We start from the raw sequence: 25,084 nt of genomic DNA on the forward strand, positions 1-25,084 counted from the left end.
TACCCGCTCTGCTAATTGCTTCTTCTGCAATATGTGCAGTTTATTTATTTATAGATCATAAATGCAAACGTAAAGTGGTTTTGCATAAATAGCTGAATCTCTTGAGAACAACAGACTATATTTCATCCAAATGCATCCAATAGGAAAAAAAGGAATAATATTTTGCATAAAGAAAGATGCCTATTTTAATCCCATTAACCTTTTGTATTTATTTATTTATTTATTTATTGTTACATTCTTATTACTTTATATCAGCATTAAAGTGGTACAACAAATATGACAATATATATTTTTTTTTAGAAATTCATCATTGCAACACTATTTAATATCATTTAATTATGAATTATTATATAGTATTATAATTATGAATTTAATTTAATACTTAGGAACAATAAAAATGTGAATAATTGTCATGAAAATAATAAAAAATAGCCTTAACTTTTTTTTATGCAAAATCTAATTTATTTTTTATTTAATTGTATTTTTTTTTTTTTTTTTTTTTTTGAAGGTGAAAAATATAATTTAAATGAATATATTATTATAATAAAGTTTATATATATATATATATATATTATATATATATATATATATATATATATATATATATATATATATATATATATATATTATATATTATATATAAATATAAATTATCATTAAAGTGGTAGAAAAATTTGACTAAATAATATATATTTATTAAAAGTCATCAACACATTATTTAATAATTAATTATTATAAATTATTGTAATTATGAATTTAATTTCATACTTGTAATAAAAAAATTAAATAGGATTAATTTCTTCATGCAAAATCTAAAATAAATTAATTAATAAATTAAAATAATAATAATAATAATAATAAAAAAATTCATTTTTTGTGGAAATTCCAACAGAAAATATAGTGACTCACACACCCAAATTATTATAAAATATTAATTTCTAATCAGTATTAATCCTGCACATTACTCATTACACATTACACAATTTTATTTGCAACATTTCGGTCAATCATCCTTCCTCAGACTTACTGTACAACACACACAAAATAAAACTTTTTGCAAATAAAGTTTTACGGTGATGTAAGTTGGAGTAGTGTGTGAGATTTATACTTTCTTTTTTTGGAAGATGAAATATGACCCGTACATGTTCTTGACTGGTTTTGTGAAATTCACTGAAGTATTTTCTGTCAGTTTTTTAATCTCTTTATCTCTGTAAATTTTCTGCCAATTCTTCTGACTCACTGCGTCTCATCTTATTTCCACCAACCATGCATCTTTGTTCTTTTCCAGTCCTCATGTTTCCACGGATTTCCTTCACTCACATCACACTAACAGGATTTGGTTGTTTCCCGCACACGTGTTTTAAGAGCTTTTGACATGATTATATAACATACCAACCCACCTCTCAGTGATGCTGCTATATTTTATATATAAGACATTCAGAGGAGGAACATTGCATGTGCACCAAATAAAACCCTGTTATCCTCTCCATGGGGCCTTTGCCTCATTTAGAGAAGAAGATGTGTCAGTCTGCTCCAAAAGCCACTAAAAATAAACCTCTCTACTAGCGAGAGTTAAACTCTGGTAATTTTAGCTGCGTTGTGTTTGGTGAATCTGCTATAATCTGTTATTTAGGGCTGATGAACGTTCTCTGGGTGCTACCGCTGTGTGCTAGCACATGAGCTACACGTTAGAGTTCAGCGGCTGTGGACGAGCGTCTGTCTCATAGACTGAAGTGATGCTGACAGTCCTGTCCTGCAGAGCTCAATAAATGTACAGTATAAACAAAGAAACATAAGGATTTCTGCAGGACAGGACCAGTGTTATTAAAATGTACAGTATAATTTAAAAAACTGTTTTAGTTAATTCCAAATAAGCTGAAATAAATATATATATATTTAAATACTACAAACATTATGCCAACTAACTGAACTAAAATAAGTTTAACTACTAAAATTACTAAAACTGAAATAAAAATAAAATTAAAGCTAAATTTAAATGTTTAAAAAATTTAAAACTAATAAAAATGACAAAAGCACAGCAAAATTACAAAAAAAAACCTAAAGTTAAAATGAAAAACTGAAAATATGAAAAAGCTCTATAATAAAAATTAAAACATAATATAATAATAAATAAAAAATAAATGATAATAATAAGAATAAATAAAAAATATAGCTAAATGGAAAATGAAAAACAAAAACTAATAATAAATGACAAATGCACAAAAATTACTACATTAAAACATGAAAAAAAAAAAAATATATTATATATATCTATATTAATATATATATATAAAGATATATCAATAAATATCAATGAATATTACAATAGTATAAAATTACTAAAAATTAAAACTGAAATAAAAATAAATTAAAGCTAAATTAAATAGTAATTATATTGTAAAAAAAAAAAACACATAACAAAATTACTAAAACTTGAACTAAAAATAAACTGAATATACAAATAAAATCTCTTGTTTATAAATAATACTAAATACTATAATTTGCATATAAACATAACAATGCATAGTTACAGCTTTTTCACCAGGTCACAGAGCACATAAATAAAAATATCTGCACACATGACACTAATAGGAAAAATGTGCTTAAATGCTCTTAAATCTTAAATGAATCATATGAACTTTTGTGATTTTCTATGCTGATGGAGGTTGGCAAGCCCTGGTCAAGATGCAGTAAAGAGCAGCATGAACATTCTTCCAAAAATCTCCTTTTGTGTTTCACAGAGGAAAGTAGATGCGTTTGAAACAGCATGAGGGTGAGTAAAGTATGACAGACTCATTTTTTTGTGAGCTATCCCTCTATAAACCTTAAAAATCAATTAAATGTAGACACAAGAAACAATCTGAAAGGAGTTACAGAGAGAGAAAACACCACAGCTAGAGAGTTTTATGACACTTTCTGCAAGCGTGACACTGTGACGGAGGATTCTGGGGTCAGCATATCAGATCATGTTGTGTGTGAACGCGTGAAACCCACTGTGTTAGTGCGTGTGTCGTACGAATGGACCATGAGAAATTCTGTGGTCATGTCTGACTGGAGAGATCAGATCGAAGCGACCATACACACACAGCAGCAACATCAGAAATAAATAGTGTCATAACACTTCATGTACTTTACAACCGGGGTGAGAAGAGAGAGACGCTCTCTTCCAGCAAGGAAACACCCTTCTCTCATTCAGCACACTCTCTTTTCACAAAACACTCCACACAATCACAGATGTCATTGCTTGGAAAACGCATTGCAAGCATGCCATCCAGTACATATTTAACAAAACTCAGTACTCAAGGCCGACTGGGTTTCCTTCAAGCCTCTGCTGTTAAAACAACATATGTTATTATTGAGGTCGGCGCTGCAAATTACAAAACATTTATCACTGAACGACTGAAAGTTCATCAGTTGCACGTGTTTTGACAATTTAAATATTCAAGCGATACGAAGACATGAATGAGAACTCAATTCATGCAGAGAAAGCTGCATCTCAAGCTTGCAAATACTGAATTGAGTCTATTGCTCCTAAATGGTCAAATGCAGGCAAGATTATATCAAAATGCTCAAAAATACAGTCATTAATGTCTTAAGTGAACATAAACAATTGGAAAAGAAACCAGATGTGTATCATTATATTGGATCTATGCATTAGGTCTTATTTAGTTAGTTAGTTAATTAGTGACTAGTGACTGAACCACTGGCCTAACTAAGCCAGTAGAAAACATCCTTAGTATTGAGCTATATTTTCACTTTAATCAACAACTGGTCCACCATGACAGTAGTTGCCCTGAAAGAGAAATCTAACCGTAGAAGTACAACGTTTGCCCGCTATTGCACCCCTTGTGGAAACACGGTCTGCATTCATGCATTTGAGTATCTTTGTGGTTGTACTGATCTTAAGAGTCTTTCTTAACCCAGCTGGTTAGTTTCGGCTCTTACCTGGTCCAGCAGTTGGTTGTAGAGTTCATGGCAGTTGTCAAAGATGTATTTGTATGTGGAGTCCAGACAGGCCTTCACACAGTCCTTAACCACCATACTGGCTCTGGGAGGATTCTGCAGCTCCTGCACCTACAGCACAAAAACACACTCACAGTTAGTCCAATAACACACTCTCTCTTACACACACACACACACACACAGACACACACACACACACACACACACACACACACACACACACACACACACACACACACACACACACACGATGGTTCATCACACAAGACACAATCAGTAAGCCAGGATATATGCAGTTTCTGAGGTGCTGTGTATAGTTTGAAGTTTCTATGGCTTTCTGAAAAGCTTTCAGTGTTGCTGTGCTCTGGGTGGTTGACGCCATGGCAATTTAGTTGCTAAGGTGTTTTGTATTATTATGGTGTGTTCAAGTCCTCCTGGGAAGTTTGTGTTTATGAGTTGGGAAGTCATAATTACGATGCCCGATGTGTTAATATCACTTTGGGTGGAGAAAATTGGTGTTGAAAAAAAAGCAATATTTTAACACCACTTCAAATGCTGAATAAAGACTGCACGTTAGCTGTCTTTTTGCTGTTTTCATTTTTTTATTCAATCTCTGAAGAAGCTACATATATACACACATTTTGCATGTGTAACTTATCTAGCTTTATTGTATATGTTGTAAAAATGTTGTTATTGTGAAAAAACACACACACACACACACACACACACACACACACACACACACACACACTTAGGGTTCAAGTTTTACACTCGTAATTACGACACTGTTTATTTTCCCACTTGAACACACCATTAGTAACACTCTAGAAACCACACAACAACTTTTTTTTCTTCAAGACTGGTCATAACTTATTAAACCCATTTACAAAAAAAGTAGATCGGTCTAATTTGAATCCAAAAAGGCTTTAATGACTAGCAACCACATACATAGTAACTTACTATGCTGTTACTAGGGTGTTGCATACTGGTTCAAGTCAAAATATTCAGTGATGTTCAGTTTTTCAGTCGTGTTTTGTTTTCCACAATCACAATCACTTGCATAAGTCTATACTTATACTGATTAGAGATGACAAACACCTCTATTTCTCTATTTTTTTCAGTAAATTGTGGACTTATTTCTTTCCTTGCACAAAAGAAGACACTAAAACACTTGCTCAGAGTATGTAAAGAATAACATGAGAATGTACAGATTAGTATGTGTTTCTTTTTGCCTTATGTAACGCCTAATGTGTCCCATTCCTCGGCGCGTGCCTTGTTGGTGTTTCTGAACGAGGGCGCTAAGGGCAGGAATAAACATCGCTCTGGCATGGGTGTTCTTCCATTACCCATAATGCTTTGTGACAGCTGGAGTTTTATTCTGTGCCTGGGGGTGCTTTCTCAGTGGGTGGAGCTTACTCTGCCTCTTTAGCCACGCTTCACTGATTTGCCTGCTCAGGCCACTCTAACCGTCAGTCATTAAAATGACGAAGCGCTTTTTATAGGATACAAGGCCTGGCTAATGAACTGACAGCATGGTGTGTGTGTGTGTGTGTGTGTGTGTATGTGTATGTGTGTGTATGTGTATGTGTGTGTGACATCATCTCCTCATGCCTCAGTCTACTCTCTACAGCACACTCCTTAATTCTAGTAGTTCACAGCCCATCAAATCTGGATGTGGGTCAGTGACAAACAAAAATGATCAGGAGATGATCACAAGGGCGATTCTTATAAAAACCAAGTATAAAATACAAGCCAAGACCTTAGGAATATTATATATATATATTAATGATGGTTTAAAAAATAAAATAAAATAATTTATTTTAATTTATTTTATTTTTTAATCCATCATTTATAGATATATATAATATTTCATAATATATCAATATATTATCTATATATATATATATATATAGATATATATTATATATATATATATATATATATATAGTACCTAAAGAAAAAATAATAACAAAAATATTTTTTGATAACAGATATTATTCACTAGTTTTATTGGGGATTTTATTATGCAACATGTGACAATTTAAACTCTCGTCATAATAAGATTTAAGACCTTGACACACAATTATCAGGTCCATACAATATACAATGATCAAATTATTTAATTAATTAATATAGTAAAATATAACAATGATAAAAAAATCTAATATATTTATTGTGAAAATATTTTACTATATTTTCATAAATATATTTATAACATTTTCTTAAATATTAATAATACAAGCAGCTTCACAACAGTCCTTGTTTTTAATAACTGTATTTTTAATGTAGTTTTAAATACATTCAATGATTCAGACCAACTGAAAAAGTTGCATCATCATTGACCTACATTCAGTTTTGCATAAAACATTACCAATCTGCATCAAAGTCCAAAATACATTCAACACAAATACACAAACGCTTCTCTAAGCTTGATTTAGGTCATTACATTCAAGTCATAATGCAATGCAAGTGCACAGTTTATACGAGTTAATAAAAAATATGCGATTTAATGACACAGAAAACTACTAATTTCTGTCTGTGTTTGCATAAGTGCATACAGTATTTTTCTGGCCAATGGCTGTCAATGTCAATGTTTCTAAGCATGGACTAAATCTGACAATACTAAATGGCAAATGCATGGATGTCTGTGCGAATGAACTGTAATAGCCTGGGAGGAGAAAGGGAGAAAAATCAATCACTGTTTATTCTCTGTAGTGGATATGAAGGCTTTTTACAACTCATATCGACCTGCGATTACAACAGTCAGTCATATACAGTATTAAAATCAAGCTCAGTGAAATAACAGCAGGGGCTAATCGCAGCTGCGATCGCATATAGAGGATGACTACGAAGACAAAACGTCTGGAATATTGCTGCAATATATATAAATATTATAAATGCTGTACTCTGCAGCAACGTTCCACTGTTGTGTAGTGTGGTTTTACAGCACATTTGCTCTGAATATATTTCCCAGCTTCCCAACAGTGAGAAATCAGCGTATTCTTTATGACTTCTCAAAAAAGGCCGTATTCTCTCCCACAGAGCTGAGCTATATGTCAAAGACAGTTATATTGCCACGGGACCCCCAGAACTAGCGGTTCTTGTGCTCAAATCTGACTCAAGTGCATATTTCAAGAGCCAAAAGATTTTTTTATTTCATGCAAACAAATGAGAAATCATTGAAACCCTGCAGCGCTGGTGAAAAATATTTCATTACTGACTGTAAAGCAGCGCAGCTTTATATTTCCGCGGCTGATGAAACAGAATGTGAAAACAATCAGAGAATATATTCACTTTATCGGTGCTCGCTGAACACACTCAATGCAGGGCTCTTATCAGGAAAGCTGTGATTAGCAGCTCATTAACACCCGAGACAATCAACAGCAGATCTCTATCAGAACTCCAACGAATGAGTCAAATAAACTGTAGCAGAATTTCACAACCAGGCTCAATTACACAAAACTTGTCAAGAACTCGCCAGGGTTATATTTCACCCCAAATTATATAAGCATAAAGAAAATAAAATGGATATTCAGAGATTAGATTCATTCTGACATTATTTTCATGGCAATTAAGCACATTAGCATTGCTTTATAACCTTACTATAATACATAATGTAAAAATAGAATTGCTGTAATTTAGAAAAAAATAATGCTATATTATTAAAATTGTAAAGCATTTATACATCATTATACTTTTCTAAAATTAATTTGTATTGAAAAAACTGACACTGATGATTTCCATGAATGTATTACAGTGATGAGAATTTGGGGGGAAATGTGCTTAATTGTCATGAAAAAATACTAAATAAAATTAAATGAAAATAAATAAATAAATAGCATTTTAAATTCTCTATGCATTAAAGAATTTCTTATTTTCCAGAAGAGGATTATATTCTTTCAAAGGAGTGTTATATTAGGACTATTTTTTTTTCTTTTTTTCTTTTTGTTGAATATACTTGACCATTTAATGCAGGAAATTATTGTGGAACCAGGAAAGTCCTTCACACTGAATAACAACTACCATAATGTTTTGACTGCCAATGAAAGTCACAAAAAAAAAAAAAAAAAAAAAAATCATTCATATTTTAATTGAAATAATTCTCTTTCATCAGATGCATGAGGGATATTTACTGTGTGTGTGAGTCACAGTGCTGAGTCACGCTGCTTTAATTCTAGTGTAAAAGCATGCATAATTCTCTCTATGTAAGTGCGTGTGTGTGTGTGTGTGTGTGTGTTTGTGTGTGTGTGTGTGTGTGTGTGTGTGTGCGCGCGTGTGTGTGTGACAGTGTCGTACCTTCATCCTGAAGAAGGTGATGCTCGTCAGCAGGTCGACGGTTGACTTCAAGTCTTGGAGTCTCTCTGGATTTCCAGCAGGAAAGTTATCCTGCAAACAGAATTAACATCAGATCCAGATTATGAAGTTGGCTATGAATTTGATGAATATACACTGTACGTTTACGAGACAGATGGAAACGGCACATTAGCTCAGAAGGATGGAATAGATAGGCCTATATGTTGGCATAACAGGAAAAAAGTTGGAAATTACCCATAGTAATTTAGTTTGTACTTTCTAAATTACACAAAGATCAAAATTAAGGTCTTTTAATGATGATATATGTGGCTGTAGATTGATTTCAGTGTAAAAACTGATCAATAAGTCTAAAAAAATATATAATCAGTAAGTCAAGGCAACATCTGTTTTTCCATTACTTTAACTTATCAATATAATTAATCAATTTCAACTTAATTGTTTTAAGTTATACATGACTCAACAAGACAAGATTTTAAAAAATGAGTTGGAAAAAAAAAATGAGTATATATCCATGTGTTTTCATGCATTATACTTTCTAAAGGTGTAACTATGAATAGATTAACAGAAGAATAGAAGTATTAGAATGGATTGTTATAATAAAATAATACATTATTGTGCATTAATATGCATTAATACAGTATGTATAAATATAATGCATTATTATAATGTATTTAAACTGATTACAATTATTCAAGGGATCATACATTGCATTATAAGGTGCATTACGTGACATTATTAATACATTAAAACTACTTTTATAATGCATTATATATAAAGGCTTTAAGTAAAGTGTTACCAAGTAAATTATTATATGTATAATCAACATAAGATCAATTTGCATTTGAGGAAGTCTGAAATTTCCTCTAAAATATTCTAAGAAACATATCTATGTGGTGGGTTTTTAACCTGCTAATATTTCAAATGGCCTTTTACTCTGGTTGAGGAGGTTTGGCAGAGATGAATGGATAAAAACGTGCCACCATGAGTCATCTTCATTCACCCTGCAGCATTATGTAGCATGCACTATGCAGCATTATTAATAACAGAAATGTGTTCCATCGTCATGAGCACCAATGACAAAATATATCATGATTTAGCAGCCCGAGCCAAACCAGCAACAGACAGAGAAAATATGTTGTAGGGCTGTAAACCTATCAGCCTGCTTGTTCTAGCATGAAGGTACACAGTATATTTACAGGGTGAGCATTAGAGGAAGAGCATGCATGCAAATGCCGCATACGTGTGCACATGTGCAAAAGACACCCTTGGAGAAACAGGTTAGAAAGTGTCACTGAGTTTTGTGACGGGATGGTTATGTAATAGTTTTGTAAAAGTGAGGAGAGACTGCTGCGGTCTGAGAGACGCTTACAGCACTTTTATCGATGCCAGGTTTACAGACGCTGCTGTAATTCTTGGCTGCTGTTTCACCGCAGCTCTCTAATTATTCAGAGCGAGTAATGGAGTGCTGGAGCTGTTTGTCAACAACAGCCACCAAAAACAGAGACTCGTGCAAATCAATTTAAGCTGTTTTCACACTCGCTTTGATTCCACATCCCGCCCTCTGCTGCCGCAGGTCACTTCACACAATATTTTTGGGTTTGTACCTCCCCGAGTCCTGGATTTTGGTCTTGTTTTCCTTTAATAACATCCTTAAAACAAGATAAATTATAATATATATATATATATATATATATATATATATATATATATATATATATATATAAAAGCAAGATTTTTACAGCCTATTCTACATTTAAGCAGAAGATTTAAACATTTAGTGAGGTTTACTAGAAATAAGTCATAAAAAATGATTTATTTATTTTATTATTATTTTATTTATTTATTTGTTTGTTTGTTTACTTACCTTTGTCTTGTTGGACCTGCAGGCTACGTATTAATTAATGTGACACTGAAGACTGGAGTAATAACTGCTAAAAATTTAGCTTTGCATAAAAAACAAACAAAGATTTGATTTGCATTTGTCTCTTTGGAATCACTGCCAAAACTTCACATGCACAGCACTGCAATCGCATTTGTGTTGCATTTTAAAAGATGCAACAAATGCAAGCTTCAAACAGCAGGCAGTTTATTCATACACAAGCAGCGTTGAGAAATGCATTATATTATAAATATGATTAGGAGAATGCAAAGATGCAGTTCTATGCCACCAACACAGCTTTACGTCTGCAAATAAGGACAGATTATTTTCATTCTAACTGCAAACGGTCTACATGAAGTTTACATGAAGTGTGCACCAACGAACTGAACTCTGCCATCAAACAGGCTCTGGTCTGCTTTAAACGCTCTAGTGTGAAAGAGCCCTGAGGTGTCTGAAATCAAGCGTACCAGTATAGACTTCATATAACATCACTAAAATAACACTTTGCTTCACTCTGAATTTCTCTATGGCCGTTTGTGCCATGAACAAGCGTGCAGAAGCTCTTGAGTGATGATAAATGTCAGAAAAGCAAAGAGATATGAACGTATGGTTGGGCTTCAGGCAGGTCGATGTGCCAATAACAGATTGCTCAGGTAAGAGATCATTAAACTGTGAGTGTCAGCAGTGGGTTGGATTCACAGGAGAGAGTTTTGATGAGGAACCTTCAGAACATCTTTAGATCTACACAAGATTTACACTGTGCGGCTGTTTTGCCTACCAGGGTTGTTATAGTCAACTAAAACTGAAACTAAAATTAAAAACATTATAATTATTTTTTTTAGTTATTGCATGAAAAAAATATAATAAAATAAAAACCTAGACTAAAATTAATATGATTATTGAAGGGTCATGTGACACTGAAGACTAGAGTGTTGATACTAAAAAATTCAGGTTTGCATCACAGAAAAAAAAAAAAAACTATATATTTAAATAGCAAACAAATAAATGCAGCCTTGTTAAGCAGAAGAGACTTCTAAAACTTTAAAAATCTTAAAGAGTTCAAAATTTTTGGACCGTAGTGTATGATATTTGTTTTGAAACTTGTTTGATTTCAGACAGATGGATAAAATAAACTGTTGCACTTCAAGTTTAGGCAGTCCTGTGCTATCTATTTTTGGCTATGATAGAGTTGTTGTTTTGAAAGCATGTGGAATGGGGCCAGATTGAGCAGAAAGCGTCTAGTGTTTTCCGGAGTTCAGTGTGATTTCAAGACGTCTGGAGAAACGTATTATCCTGTACAAGTGGTGAGGATATGAATCTGCCTGAGGTTTATTGAACACAGACAACACAGCCGCAAGTGGTGGAAATTTATCTAATAAAGCAGAGGCGTTAAAGTGCCCTGGAAGAACAAAACCTGCCTTGGCCAAATCCACACGAGCTGTACGAGAAACCAAACTCACTTTGCTTCAGAATTTCATTACAGTCAAATCCACAGAGCTCAGCAGATCCGGAGTGTATTACTGTCAGGACGTGTTGCCTGGAAGCTGACGGCCAGATAGGAGCAGGTAACGGCCGCTGAATTTACTGGATTCCTGCCAGTCGAGTGTGTGTGTGTGTGTGTGTGTGTGTGTGTGTGTGTGTGTGTGTGTGTGTGTGTGTGTGTGTGTGTGTGTGTGTGTGTGTGTGTGTGTGTGTGTGAGCACCCTGTCAATGCTTTCCAGCTCTCACACTGAGATATAGACAGACCACATGTCTTCGAGAGAGTCATACGCGATCTGACTTCAAAAGCGTCGTTTCAGAAGAAACTTCTGTCTGACAGAGATGTTTCTCTCGTTACGCATTTAGACAAACATTGCAATTAGTATAAAAGCAAGAAGGGCAGTGCGAGTCGAGAACAATCTTTCTTAAATCGTGTGAATAAATGCACCTTCTGTTCTGTGAAGAGCTCGTAAAGCATTTGAATGTCATTGTAAATTAAGGTAGGGGATCACTAAAAGTGATGGAGAGGTTAAATTATCTCTATGGCGATGAATAATAGATGAGTGTTTTTCTTTCTGATATCTCTGAAAGAGAAAATCCATCTGGAGCGGCGGATCATACGTGTGCTTTAACTCACCCGATACTTGGAGAGGTCGATCCTCAAAGAGTTGTGAAGCTGATCCAAGAGTTTGACAAACTTCTCTCTCTATAGAAGAAACAAAGTCACAGAAACAGATCAGTACTGCATCCTGTCATCCATCTATTCATTTAAGCAACCATGAAATCATTTACATATCATCCATTCATTCACTCATGCAAACATGCATCTGTCATTCTGTTTGTTCATCCATCCATTCATTCATCCATCTGCTTGTTCTTCAATGATTTTATCAATTCAATTAATAATCAATGCCACATCATTCATGCAATCAGCCATTCATGCATCTATTCATTCAATAATCAGTCCGTCTAATAAAAAAAAATGCTTTCATCTATCTATCTATCTATCTATCTATCTATCTATCTATCTATCTATCTATCTATCTATCTATCTATCTATCTATCTATCTATCTATCTATCTATCTATCTATCCATCCATCCATCCATCCATCCATCAGCAGTGAGACTGACAAACCCCAAAGTTGGATGCTGCGAATCGGTCAGAGGCCGAGATGTTGGTGTTTGCCGTTGTCGTGTGAGCAAAGTAGGCATTGATGTTGGCAAGCAGGTTACTCATCACCGCGGGAACGCCGGGACACATGTACTTGGACGAGAGACACGAAAAATGCCTGAAAGAGAGACAGAAACAGATGTTAGATTCAGCCGTAAACACACTGATGTGTAGCTGAACACATATAACAATGTGTATTTCAATATACAGGTGCTTCTCAATAAATTAGAATGTGGTGGAAAAGTTCATTTATTTCAGTAATTCAAATTGTGAAACTCGTGTATTAAATAAATTCAGTGCATACAGACTGAAGTAGTTTAAGTCTTTGGTTCTTTTAATTGTAATGATTTTGGCTCACATTTAACACCAATTCACTATCTCAACAAATTAGAATATGGTGACATGCCAGTCAGCTAATCAACTCAAAACACCTGCAAAGGTTCAAAATGGTCTCTCAGTTTGGTTCACTAGGCTACACAATCATGGAGAAGACTGCTGATCTGACAGTTGTCCAGAAGACAATCACTGACACCCTTAACAAGGAGGGTAAGACACAAACATTCATTAACAAAGAAGCTGGCTGTTCACAGAGTGCTGTATCCAAGCATGTTAACAGAAATTTGAGTGGAAGGAAGAAGTGTGGAACAAAAAGATGCACAACCAACCGAGAGAACCGCAGCCTTATGAGTATTATCAAGCAAAATCGATTCAAGAATTTGAGTGAACTTCACAAGGAATGGACTGAGGCTGGCGTCAAGGCATCAAGAGCCTCCACACAGAGACGTGTCAAGGAATTTGGCTACAGTTGTCGTATTCCTCTTGTTAAGCCACTAATGAACCACAGACAACATCAGAGGTGTCTTACCAGTGGTCCAAAGTCCTCTTTTCAGATGAGAGCAAGTTTTGTATTTCATTTGGAAACCAAGGTCCTAGAGTCTGGAGGAAGGGTGGAGAAGCTCATAGCCCAAGTTGCTTCCAGTCCAGTGTTAAGTTTCCACAGTCTGTGATGATTTGGGGTGCAATGTCATCTGCTGGTGTTGGTCCATTGTGTTTTTTGAAAACCAAAGTCACTGCACCCGTTTACCAAGAAATTTTGGAGCACTTCATGCTTCCTTCACCTGACCAGCTTTTTGAAGATGCTGATTTCATTTTCCAGCAGGATTTGGCACCTGCCCACACTGCCAAAAGCACCAAAAGTTGGTTAAATGACCATAGTGTTGGTGTGCTTGACTGGCCAGCAAACTCACCAGACCTGAACCCCAGAGAGAATCTATGAGGTATTGTCAAGAGGAAAATGAGAAACAAGAGACCAAAAAATGCAGATGAGCTGAATGCCACTGTCAATGAAACCTGGGCTTCCATACCACCTCAGCAGTGCCACAAACTGATCACCTCCATGCCACGCCAAATTGAGGCAGTAATTAAAGCAAAAGGAGCCCCTACCAAGTACTGAGTACATGTACAGTAAATGGACATACTTTCCAGAAGGCCAACAGTTCACTAAAAATGTTTTTTTTTTTTTTTTGGTTTTATGAAGTATTCTAAATTGTTGAGATAGTGAATTGGTGGGTTTTTGTTAAATGTGAGCCAAAATCATCACAATTAAAAGAACCAAAACTTTAAACTACTTCAGTCTGTGTGCAATGCATTTATTTAATACACGAGTTTCACAATTTGAGTTGAATTACTGAAATAAATGAACTTTTCCACGACATTATAATTTATTGAGATGCACCTGTAGATCAGATTCCTGTAATTTTACTTCCCTTGAGCAACAACATTAAAAAAGTGAAAAGTGAATGCCCAATAGACAACTTCTGTAATGCGCAGAAATATTATAACTGAAAATACTGATAAGGAACATGACTTTGCAAAGCACAAACTGAAAATTAACAATTTTTAACATTTTACCAGGGCATTGTAGCATCCTTATGGAAAGACTATGGACGTGTCACACAAGTAAACAATTATTTGAGATATGCACATATGAAATGAGCTTCCCCATCCATCTTATATTGTCAAAATTAACAGACAGCGCAACACAGATCTGTCGTGTTTCGAGCCGCAGGGCAGTGCAGGAAATTGGCCAGTAATGACAGCCACTGTTAGAGGAGATTCATTAAAGAAAGATATAAGAGAGAAAAAGAGATAGGAGAAGAAAGAAGAGACATAGACTAAAAATAGCAGCAGGCCTGCAGGGCTTACACACACACACACACACACACACAGTGAAATACCGCATCTCACATGTATACTGCACACACACACTTACACATAATACAGTGCTATTTGATTTTTTTTTAACATTAGACATAAACAAATGGTCCATATAAACACATTTTTCTCTTTCTCCTCTTGTTATGAATATAAATAATTTACAATGGCTAAATAAAGTAGCAAACAAACAAAAATTCTGGAATGAATTACTGTCAAATGACTCTAATGACAAATGATTTAGCCGGATGTTAAGCAGCACACAGAACAAAGCCATTTGTTCAAGATATATACTAAAGGAAAAAATGCTGAAATAGTTTTTGGTAGCTGACATAAAGCTGAAAAAAAAAAAAAAATATATATATATATATATATATATACACAAAAAAATGAAGACTGGATCTGCTCTCCCTATCACTGGAGCCATGCCCACTTAAAAATCAACCCACTAACTAGTCACACCCACTTAAGCCAACCCACAGTTTGAAGCCACACCCACTTAAGGCAACCCATGGTTTGAAGCCACACCCACTTAAAGCCAACCCACTGATTAAAGCCTCACCCACTTAAGCAAACCACAGTTTGAAGCCACACCCACTTAAACCAAGCCACTGACTGAAGCCACGCCCACTTAGGTGAACTGACCTCAATGATTAGCTGTAGACTTTTTTTTACACACTCTATACAGAAATCACGCAGCACTCCTCATTCGACATCCTCCTCATTCACTTTCCTTGAATTTTTACTACTAATTGAAACTCCTATTAAGTCTGTGAGCAGAAATTGTAGACCATAATGAAGTGAGACCGTACATAAGTACCTGCAGACATTTTTATCTGATGGCATGACCTCTGAGCCCAAATGGGCCATCATGACACACAGGGGAATGAAGAATTATTGTGCCTCCAAGTAAAGAGTTATCCATTCTTCTCTCCATATTCCCTCCGGTTTCAGACATGATTGAAAGATGCTGATGGCTAAATCAGGATAAATGATATCTGATGGAGGGTGTTGACTTGCTGTTGCCTGGTAACAGCTTGCTTTCCATTCAGCCTGTAACCATTCACTCTTTCCTCATTTTAAAAATCCTTGTCTTGCTGCTGTCCTCTTTAACCCCTGTGCACCTCCCTCCAAAACAGGTCTTAAATTCACACACAACGTCAATATCTGTGATATCATCTGGTAATGAGTTACTCCTGAGATCACTGGGAAATTCACAGGATCTGTGTTTTCAGTATGTAAAATAATAGAATAATATAATGGTTAAGGCACCATAATCGTTAAGAGTACATCATAATCTGAACCTTATGATTCGCATTCATAAAGACGGAGTTCTGTTGTAATAATTAAACTTACATAATAAATACATAATAATAAATTACATAATTTATTTTAAAGTAATTTACATAGTAAATGAATTTAAAAGAAATAAATAATAAAGCTTGCTGTAATAAGTGATATATCATAATTATAACCATATAAATTTAAAATATATATTTTTTAATTTTAAAATAAGATAAATTTAAATACATAAAGTTTTGTTGTAATAAATTATACATACATACACACACACACACATATATATATAATATATATATATATATATATATATATATTATATATATATATATATATATATATAAATTTTTTTTTTTTTTTTTTAAATAAAATAAAATAAAATAAAATGATTTTCTTAAAGGAAATGAAATCTCCTTCCAAGAAGCTCTCAACAGGCTGGAGATCATTTGTCATTCATGTTCTGTAAACCTGTGAACCAACATGCTGCTGACCACTGAAGATTTCACCCTGAAATCGTTATCCCCCCTTCAGCAATAAAAAAATGCTGAATGGTACAAAATATGGGCTGCATCTCTAATAACATTTGGGACAGGTCACATGACCACACATCATCCAGTAGATTTAAAGATGTGATCACATGCATATGCAAAAAAAAGTTTGCATCAACTTTAGTAAGTTCATTGCAATTTCTAATACATAATCACAGCAGAACACTTGATCTGTATGGATCACTGGTGCTGTGTGATTTCCGTATAGAGTGTATAAATAAGTCTGATTCAGCAGGTCAGTACCGAACGCTCATTGCTGGAAGACTATCATTTATTGAATTAATCAATATCCATTATCCTAAAAAAGAAAAAAAAAAATCAGCGAATGCTTTATGAGTCAGAGATCAGCCCTGACATCTCTCTGGAACAACAATAAATATTCAGATGCAGGATCTCACCAAGAGCCAAAATGTCTTTGCCAGTTAGCCAGAAACTTTCTTAGAAACTGCAATATTACACAGAACTGTTAAAAAGCTTATCTGTAAATAAATACTGTCTACTACAGAAATTCTGTCGTGATGTGCAATGGAAACTGCAGGATGCCTTAAGTTTTTTTCACCCTTCGAAAGTTGTTTTTTCCAGAACGCACATGTGCAATATTCCTCACATTAAGCCAACAAAACAAAAAACACGAGGAAGAAAATCAAGCGTTCTCACATGCCAGGTGCATTTTCACAGAAAGAGCAAATCGTTTTGGGCACTGAAAATATATTTTCAGTGAAAGAATAGTGCATAAATAATGCATTTTTAAGGCCAGTAATTTATCTCAATTCACCCACAGTTGGCAGCAGTGGCGAAAAAGTAAATTCTGGTCCCTGCTTTAAAATCTTTTTAAAGTGTGCAAAGCAGAGTGAAGTTACATTGTTTGTATGATAAATGAAATTACAATGTCAAGTTAGAGCTACTTTATGCATTACAATCATCTAAACCTGAGCAGTCCGCATTTAGAGGCTCTGCTGAAACACAACAGAGGGGAATAACAGTCAAAGCTTATACACTTTAAGGCTACTTACAGTACAGCAGCCAAAGACATCAGTTTTTATTTTCTGCTCAAATCTGACCTTTTTGTGAGGTCACATGACCTGTAAAATTCAGCCCATATCAAACATGGTCTGAACATGAGAGGTAAATAAATAATCAAAAGTTTGGATTCTATAAGAGTTTTTTTTTTTTTTTTTTTTTTTTTTTTTAAAGCAAAGATACATTCAATTGATACAAAGTTGACAGTAAATATGTTCATAATGTTAAAAAAGATTTCTATTTCAAATAAATGCTGTACCTTTGAACTTTCTCTTCATCAAAAAATCATGAAAAATAAAATGTATCTCAGTTTCCACAAAAATATGAAGCAGCACAACTGTTTTCAACATTAATAATAATCAGAAATGTTTTTTTGAGCTTAAAATGTTTTTGTTGGTATGTTTTGTTAAGCAAGGCTGCATTTATTTCATTAAGATAATGATGCTGAAAATTTCAGCTGTGCATCACAGAAATAAATTACTGTTTACTATTTATGCCACATAAAAAAAAAAAAAAAAACGTTTTTAAATTGTAATAATATTGGCATTGTTTTTTTTACTGTATTTTTGATCAAATAAATGCCAGCCTCAGTGAGACTTCTTTCAAAAAATCTTACTAACCCCAAATATTGAATGGTATTATACTGGCACACAATTACGACAAAGGCTGCAGCGATTCATGCATGATTTTCTCATCTCTTACACAGCAATGCAATAGTTCACTAAAGATAGAAAGATCACCTGATAGAAATGAGAATAAGAGTGAGAAAAAGAGAAAGAGTGCGTGAGACAGAGAGAGAGGGGACATAAACTCCAGATGCAATTATGAGGGTAAGGGCCCTTAGAGAAGGGGCCCAAATTGATTACAGCTCCACAGAGAGAAAGAGAGAGTGTGTGCTGAGGCTGAGAGGTTTTCAGTGGGAAGCCTGAGCATTTGCAATAAAACAGTGAGTAAACAGTGTGATTTATAAAACCATCATGTGCATGTATGAGCGTAAGTCATCGACGGACTTGTAGACACAAAACAAGCTTTTTGTTGATTCATGATGAGGCTCAGTCGTGAATAAGGCCAGGCCTCATCTTTTAACGCAAACGCAGGTTGTATGTGAGCCATCGGCTGCTTTCTGTTCAATGACTGACTCACAATCTCTATTAAAAAGCAAGTGAAACATCAGAAACTCACGTCATGGCCTGGTAGATCGACTCCACACCGAAGCGCATAGCAAACTCGTCCACGATCTCCTGCGACACGTCGTCGAAGTAAACCTTCCAGGCATCGTCACCTTTGACCTCCGGGATCTTCACGACTCCGTTGTTCTTCAACTCCGTCAGGTAGTGGAAGAGATTCTGCACAGAAATCATCAGAAGCGGGAAGCCGTTTAGGAGCCAGGAAGCGTGCAAGGCATTTCGAGTGCATGAACTGTAACAGCACTGATATGGAATGGATGTCGAGGAACATCAACAGCACAGCCAGCTTGGAAAGGTCAACATTTCGGGGTGCCAACCTACTGTCATCACACCGACAAAAATGCCACAACACCACGGTACAGAACCAGCGGGACGTGGGCCAGACTAACACAAACACATCAACGCAAACCCTTCCAGCCACACATGATCGATTTCACACGTCGATGGATTCTGAAACACAATTCATAATGCAACACAAATACGTGTTGAGTTTTGGCAGATCCTTAACTTTCCGTTATGATGGCCGTATTGACGTTTCACAGAAATGAGCTATATTTTTGCTAATGTGGCACCAAGATCCAGTAATATAATATATATGCAATGATATGACTATAAAAATATCACTTTCATTAAATATAATATGCATTTTGAATATAATATAATATAATATAATATAATATAATATAATATAATATAATATAATATAATATAATATAATATAATATAATATAAATAATATAATATAATATGCATTAACACAGTAATATAATATATGTCATGACATGACTGTCTAATTATCACTTTGCCGAATATAAAATATATTTTATTAAATATAATATAATAATTAATCCAATAATATATGTAATGGCATGAATAAATCTAAATATCACTTTAATTAATTATTAAAAAAAGAGACATTTTGAGGCACTTAATATATTCCTTATATGGTTTTTAATTACAAAATTTCTCAAGAGTCCAATTTTCACTTTTTTTTAATAACATCTGGTCTTATTTTGAAGTAAAATAAACAGTAAAGTTACAGTAAAAGTTCAAGTTAAAGTAAAAAATATCTAAACATTCTTAAAATAAAATAAATGTGTATATTATAGAAATATTTATTTTACATTTTCTGTTGTCTCAAGCAAAAATCGAACAATATTTAGTGAGACTTGTTGATATTTATATATTTAAAGCAAGACAAAATTCTGATTAAGAATGCAGTGTCTGCAGTGTTTTTGATGTACCTCGTGTAAACAGGTGTACTGCCCGTGAGGAGGAGCCACCTTCTCTTCTCCCTTCATCTCAACGCTGATCTTCAGCCTGACGGCCCCCGAAACCATCGACTTATCCGTCCGCTTCTCTGCAGGGAGAATGAACACGAGCATGTGAGCAGAAGATAGAAAAGACAAGAAGAAATGGAAATAAAAAGAATGAAAGATATTGAGGAGCGCTGGAGCTGTAGGATGTTCCTCCGCTCTGACCCTGTCAATAAAACATGTAATGCAGCTGATCTCAGAACAGTGACCTGCACCGAATCTCATCAGCTTACAGCCATGTTCCATTACAAATCTGACCTGGGATCAGACAGCTGGACAATGTCAAAATGTCGAATTTCAGTCATGAGCACAGAAACCTATAAACAGCAGCTACATTTACACCATTAACCAAAAAGAAGACCTGAAATACAGAACAAGATGAACTTCTTTTATGGTGCGCTCTATTGGCTCTATTGGTGAATCTCACAAAGTAATGCAAAGAGAGTCTCATTTCACCCCCAAATCAAAAGATTATTTTACACTGAATCCTATTATGAGACATCTTTGCACTAACAACATTTTTTAATATTTAAACTCATTTCCTGCCTAAATTAATTTAATTAATTAAATTTTGATTAACATTAATTTAATATGAGAAAACTATTCTCATTGTTTATACATGTACATTATATACATACAAAATAAACAATATTTCTTGCTTAAATTAACATAAGAAAAAAAAGTAATGTACAATAATATATTTTAAAATAAATAATAATAACACAATAATACATTATATAATGGCCAGTTAAGTTTATTTATATACTGTGGCGCATTTCATTCATAATGGCTATTCAGTGCTTTGACATAAAAATTATTAAATAAATAGTCACTAAATCAGATGATAAGAATTACAATTAATAAAGAAAAAAAAAAAGGAAAACAAAGCATAAAAATAAAAATAAATAAAAATAAAATCGTGTAAAAAAAAAACATATTTAATTTTTTTTAAAACAAGCCAAAATATACTGTACTGTACTACCAATACTATAGAGTAAAAAAAAAATGTAATGAATATTAACCCTTCTAGATGCAATTTTTTTTATTAAAATACTTCAATACAAATAACAACAAATACTATAGTTTTTTTTTTTTTTATTATTATATTTAAATAAAAATAAAAACAAATACTATTTATGTATGTATATATATTCTATGCATATTACACTTTCCTCCATATTACAGTAATGAGAACAGAGTGTAATAGATGTACAGTTTAATTTATTTTTTTAATGTTTGTTTATTTGTGGATAAAATACGACCTTGACTGAGCAGCATGATTATCTCAGTTCATCTTCTAAGGGAAAAAAAGTCAAAAAGGTTTGGAATGACATGTGGTGACAATTTATTTATTTATTTTGAGTGAACAATTCCTTTCAATTTTGTTGAGGTTTATGAAGAATGAGGCCCATAACATACCAAGATTATACCAGACGTCCATCTCCCCGCTCAGCATCCGCACCTCGATGATGGTCTGACCCAGGAAATCATCAGATTCCTTCTTAAAGTGCTGCTTCACTCTGGACTTTATGTCGTCATCTTCATCCCACACGCGGACCTTTATACGGTCTGTAGCATTATGACACTCACTGACAGAGACAGACAGACAGACAGACAGACAGAGAGACAGAGAGAGAGAGAGAGAGAGAGAGAGAGAGAGAGAGAGAGAGAGAGAGAGAGAGAGAGAGAGAGAAAGCAGCGTTACACAAAGATCTTTGTCCTACAATTCCCTATATAATGTAAAAAATTTGATGATCAATAAGTCATGGCACCATATGCTTTTCCTTTACTTTAACTCATCAAAAAATGTAAGCAATTTCAAGTAAGAGTATAGAGCTGCACTATGCAGTATTTTTGGCTGTTTTTCCGGTACAAATATACCTGTCTTAAACCAAGATACATTTACTGGACATGCAAAATGACTTCAAAGTCTTGAATGCATTTCTTGAAAAATTAAAGCTTGTTTCAGCTTTAAATTAAGTTTATTTTTCTGAGCCCATTGGCATCGATTTGTTCTTGTTTTAAGCATAAAATCAGAAAACAAATATTTTTTCAAGTAGTTCAAAAGATATTTGCACTGGAAAACAAGACAAAGATTCATTTTTGGCAGTGTAAAAAAAGAAGATTGAGAGTTTTCTATATACATTATTTATTTATTTATATTTTTGAGTTATTATATGTATATTACTACGTTTATTCCACATTACAGTAACAAGAAAAGAGGGGGAGTGAATAATTGTAATTAAAATGTCACAATATAAAATAATCTAAAGATCCTAAAATAGTCTAAATTTTCTATATGCATTATGATTCATTTATTGTCTTCTAATTTTGGGAAAAAAATATTACCTGGACAGAAAAGCATGAATATATCATAAGACCGAGGAAGAAAATTATATTTTGCAGTGTATAAAATGAAGACGGATAGCAGTTTAAATCATTTAATGAGAAAAGTTTAATCTCTGACTTTTGATTGCATGCTGCACATTTAATATTTTAGGCAATCTGAGCACAGATTGAGACAATGTTGAGATTTCATCTGAAAATTTTTTTTTTTTTTTTTTTTTTCAGAAACTATGAACCAGAAGACTTAAAAATCTTAATTTGATTTCATTGCTTTCTAGGACAACTATTTCATATACTAAATTGATTTCATTTGTGGCTTTTCTTTCTCATGGCAAAACACTACTGACTGTACTTGAGAGTCTATTTACCTTTGAGGACGTCCCCAAAGGAAAGTCTTTTGTTATTTAGCTGATGTCAACGGACAGTTTAGTCCCTAAAGTATAGCCAAGAAATTACACACACACACGAGCTGAGAGCACAAGAGTGACGATCTGCTTGCCGAACTGCTTTTAAAGGTCATATGCTCCACTGAATCTCCAAACAGGGCAACTTAGCCTCCTGTGGTCCATGTCTGCGTCTGTCTCTCCGGTGAAGGAGTGAATAGAGAGAGAGACGGTCTCACAGACAGACGTTACGCCTGCAGACAGTCACTCACAGATGCAGAAACACACCACAGCCTCACAGCGCAGCCCCGACACACATCACATCACATCACACTGACGGACATCGTCCGAAGGAGGAGATATAAATATCATCATATTACAGGAACGGTTTGAGTGAAAAATGATCACTTTGAGACAAACCTGGACAACAGCGCTTTGTTTGGAAAGATCAGGTCTGACACTAACTTTAAAAAATTTTGGGGTCACCGTGATTTTTTTTTTATTTTTATAAATTAATACTTTTAATCAGCAAGGATGCATTAAATTGATCAAAAGTAGATTTTATTATGTAGATTTCTGTAGATGTTGACAACAATCAGAAATGTTTCTTTAGCAGCATATTGTGAATATTTAATCATCATATTAGAATGATTTCTGAAGATCATGTGACACTGAAGACTGGAGTAATGATGCTGAAAATTCAGCTTTGATCACAGGAATTTATTTTATTGTATTATATACTAACATAGAAAATGGATATTTTAAATTGCAATAATATTTCACAATTTTACTGTTTTTGCTGTATTTTTAAACAAATAAATGCAGTCTTGGTGAGCAGAGGAATCTTCTTTCTAAAACATTAAAAATCAGACTCCAAACATTTGAAGATGCAGTGAAAGTAAAAGATAAATGGTTCAAGGAATGAGTAAAAGTAAAAACATTTCATATGGTTTTCTTTCTTTCTTTTTTCTTTCCTCTTCTCTCTCTCTGCCTCTTTTTCTTTTATTTTTATTTTTGGCTTTTGAAATTGACTGATGGAAATCAACCAAAATATTGCATACATTTTCTCAATATCTTGACTAGTATGGCAGAAGTTCATCTGATAATAATATCCTGAAGCCTCACTTAATATGGCTTATTTATAGTTCTTATATTTGTTAAAAAAATTGTTTATGTACTCACACTTGAGTCCAAGTTTTCCATCTTCAGTAGTTTTTAAACTATTCTGCTTTAGGTCAAAGAACGAATCGCTGTGGAATAGACATCTCTTCACAAAAACGATTGACCACCAATTAGACTAAAATGGATTCTATCTGTGCACGTAAAAGTTGAGTAATATATTCAGTTAAGTGACATTTTAAGTATTAATAAATCCTTAGAAATGTACAAATCCTCAAATATACCAACGCTGCACAGTTTGCATTAACAGTCTGCAACTTAATCAGAAACTTATAATTTTTTAAATGAGAGAAATGAGACCAGTTTCTGTGTTTCTTTGAAGTTACAGTAGCTTGAAAGAACTAGAAAGTTTTAGTTTAAAGCTAATCCAGAAAGTGTGCTAATATGCTAATGAGATTAGCCACACGATGCTACTTTTGAGTGGGCGAGCCACTAATGAGAACTGAATCCACGCCACAGATCGACTCCCATCGGCCATCATGTTTCACGACACGCCGTACACTAAAAAGTGAGGTGAGAAGAGAAAATACACCACAACAGAAGGTTTCTGTCAAGATCGGAGAGATTTATAGCAGCTCTTCATCAGATGTTATAAAAACCGTTTGATGGGTTTAACCTGCTATTATGACAGACTATCTACCTGAGAAAACAAATTAAAAGGGCTTCCACTATCTCTCTAACGCTTTTCTCTCGTTGAAAAAGTTTAAACAGGTGAGAGGTACTAAGAACTCATCTCATAATATGCATTTCCCCATAATCCTGCATAAATCCTTCCAAAATCCAGA

At 34.0% G+C, this 25,084-nt stretch overlaps 1 pseudogene; it reads right to left on the bottom strand.

The window, feature by feature from the left end:
* Positions 1-3,627: 3,627 nt before the first annotated feature.
* Positions 3,628-25,084, bottom strand: part of LOC109107890 — a 56,091-nt pseudogene continuing 34,634 nt past the window's right edge.

This window comes from Cyprinus carpio, chromosome A18 (genome assembly GCF_018340385.1).
Source record: "Cyprinus carpio isolate SPL01 chromosome A18, ASM1834038v1, whole genome shotgun sequence".
Lineage (NCBI taxonomy): Eukaryota > Metazoa > Chordata > Actinopteri > Cypriniformes > Cyprinidae > Cyprinus > Cyprinus carpio.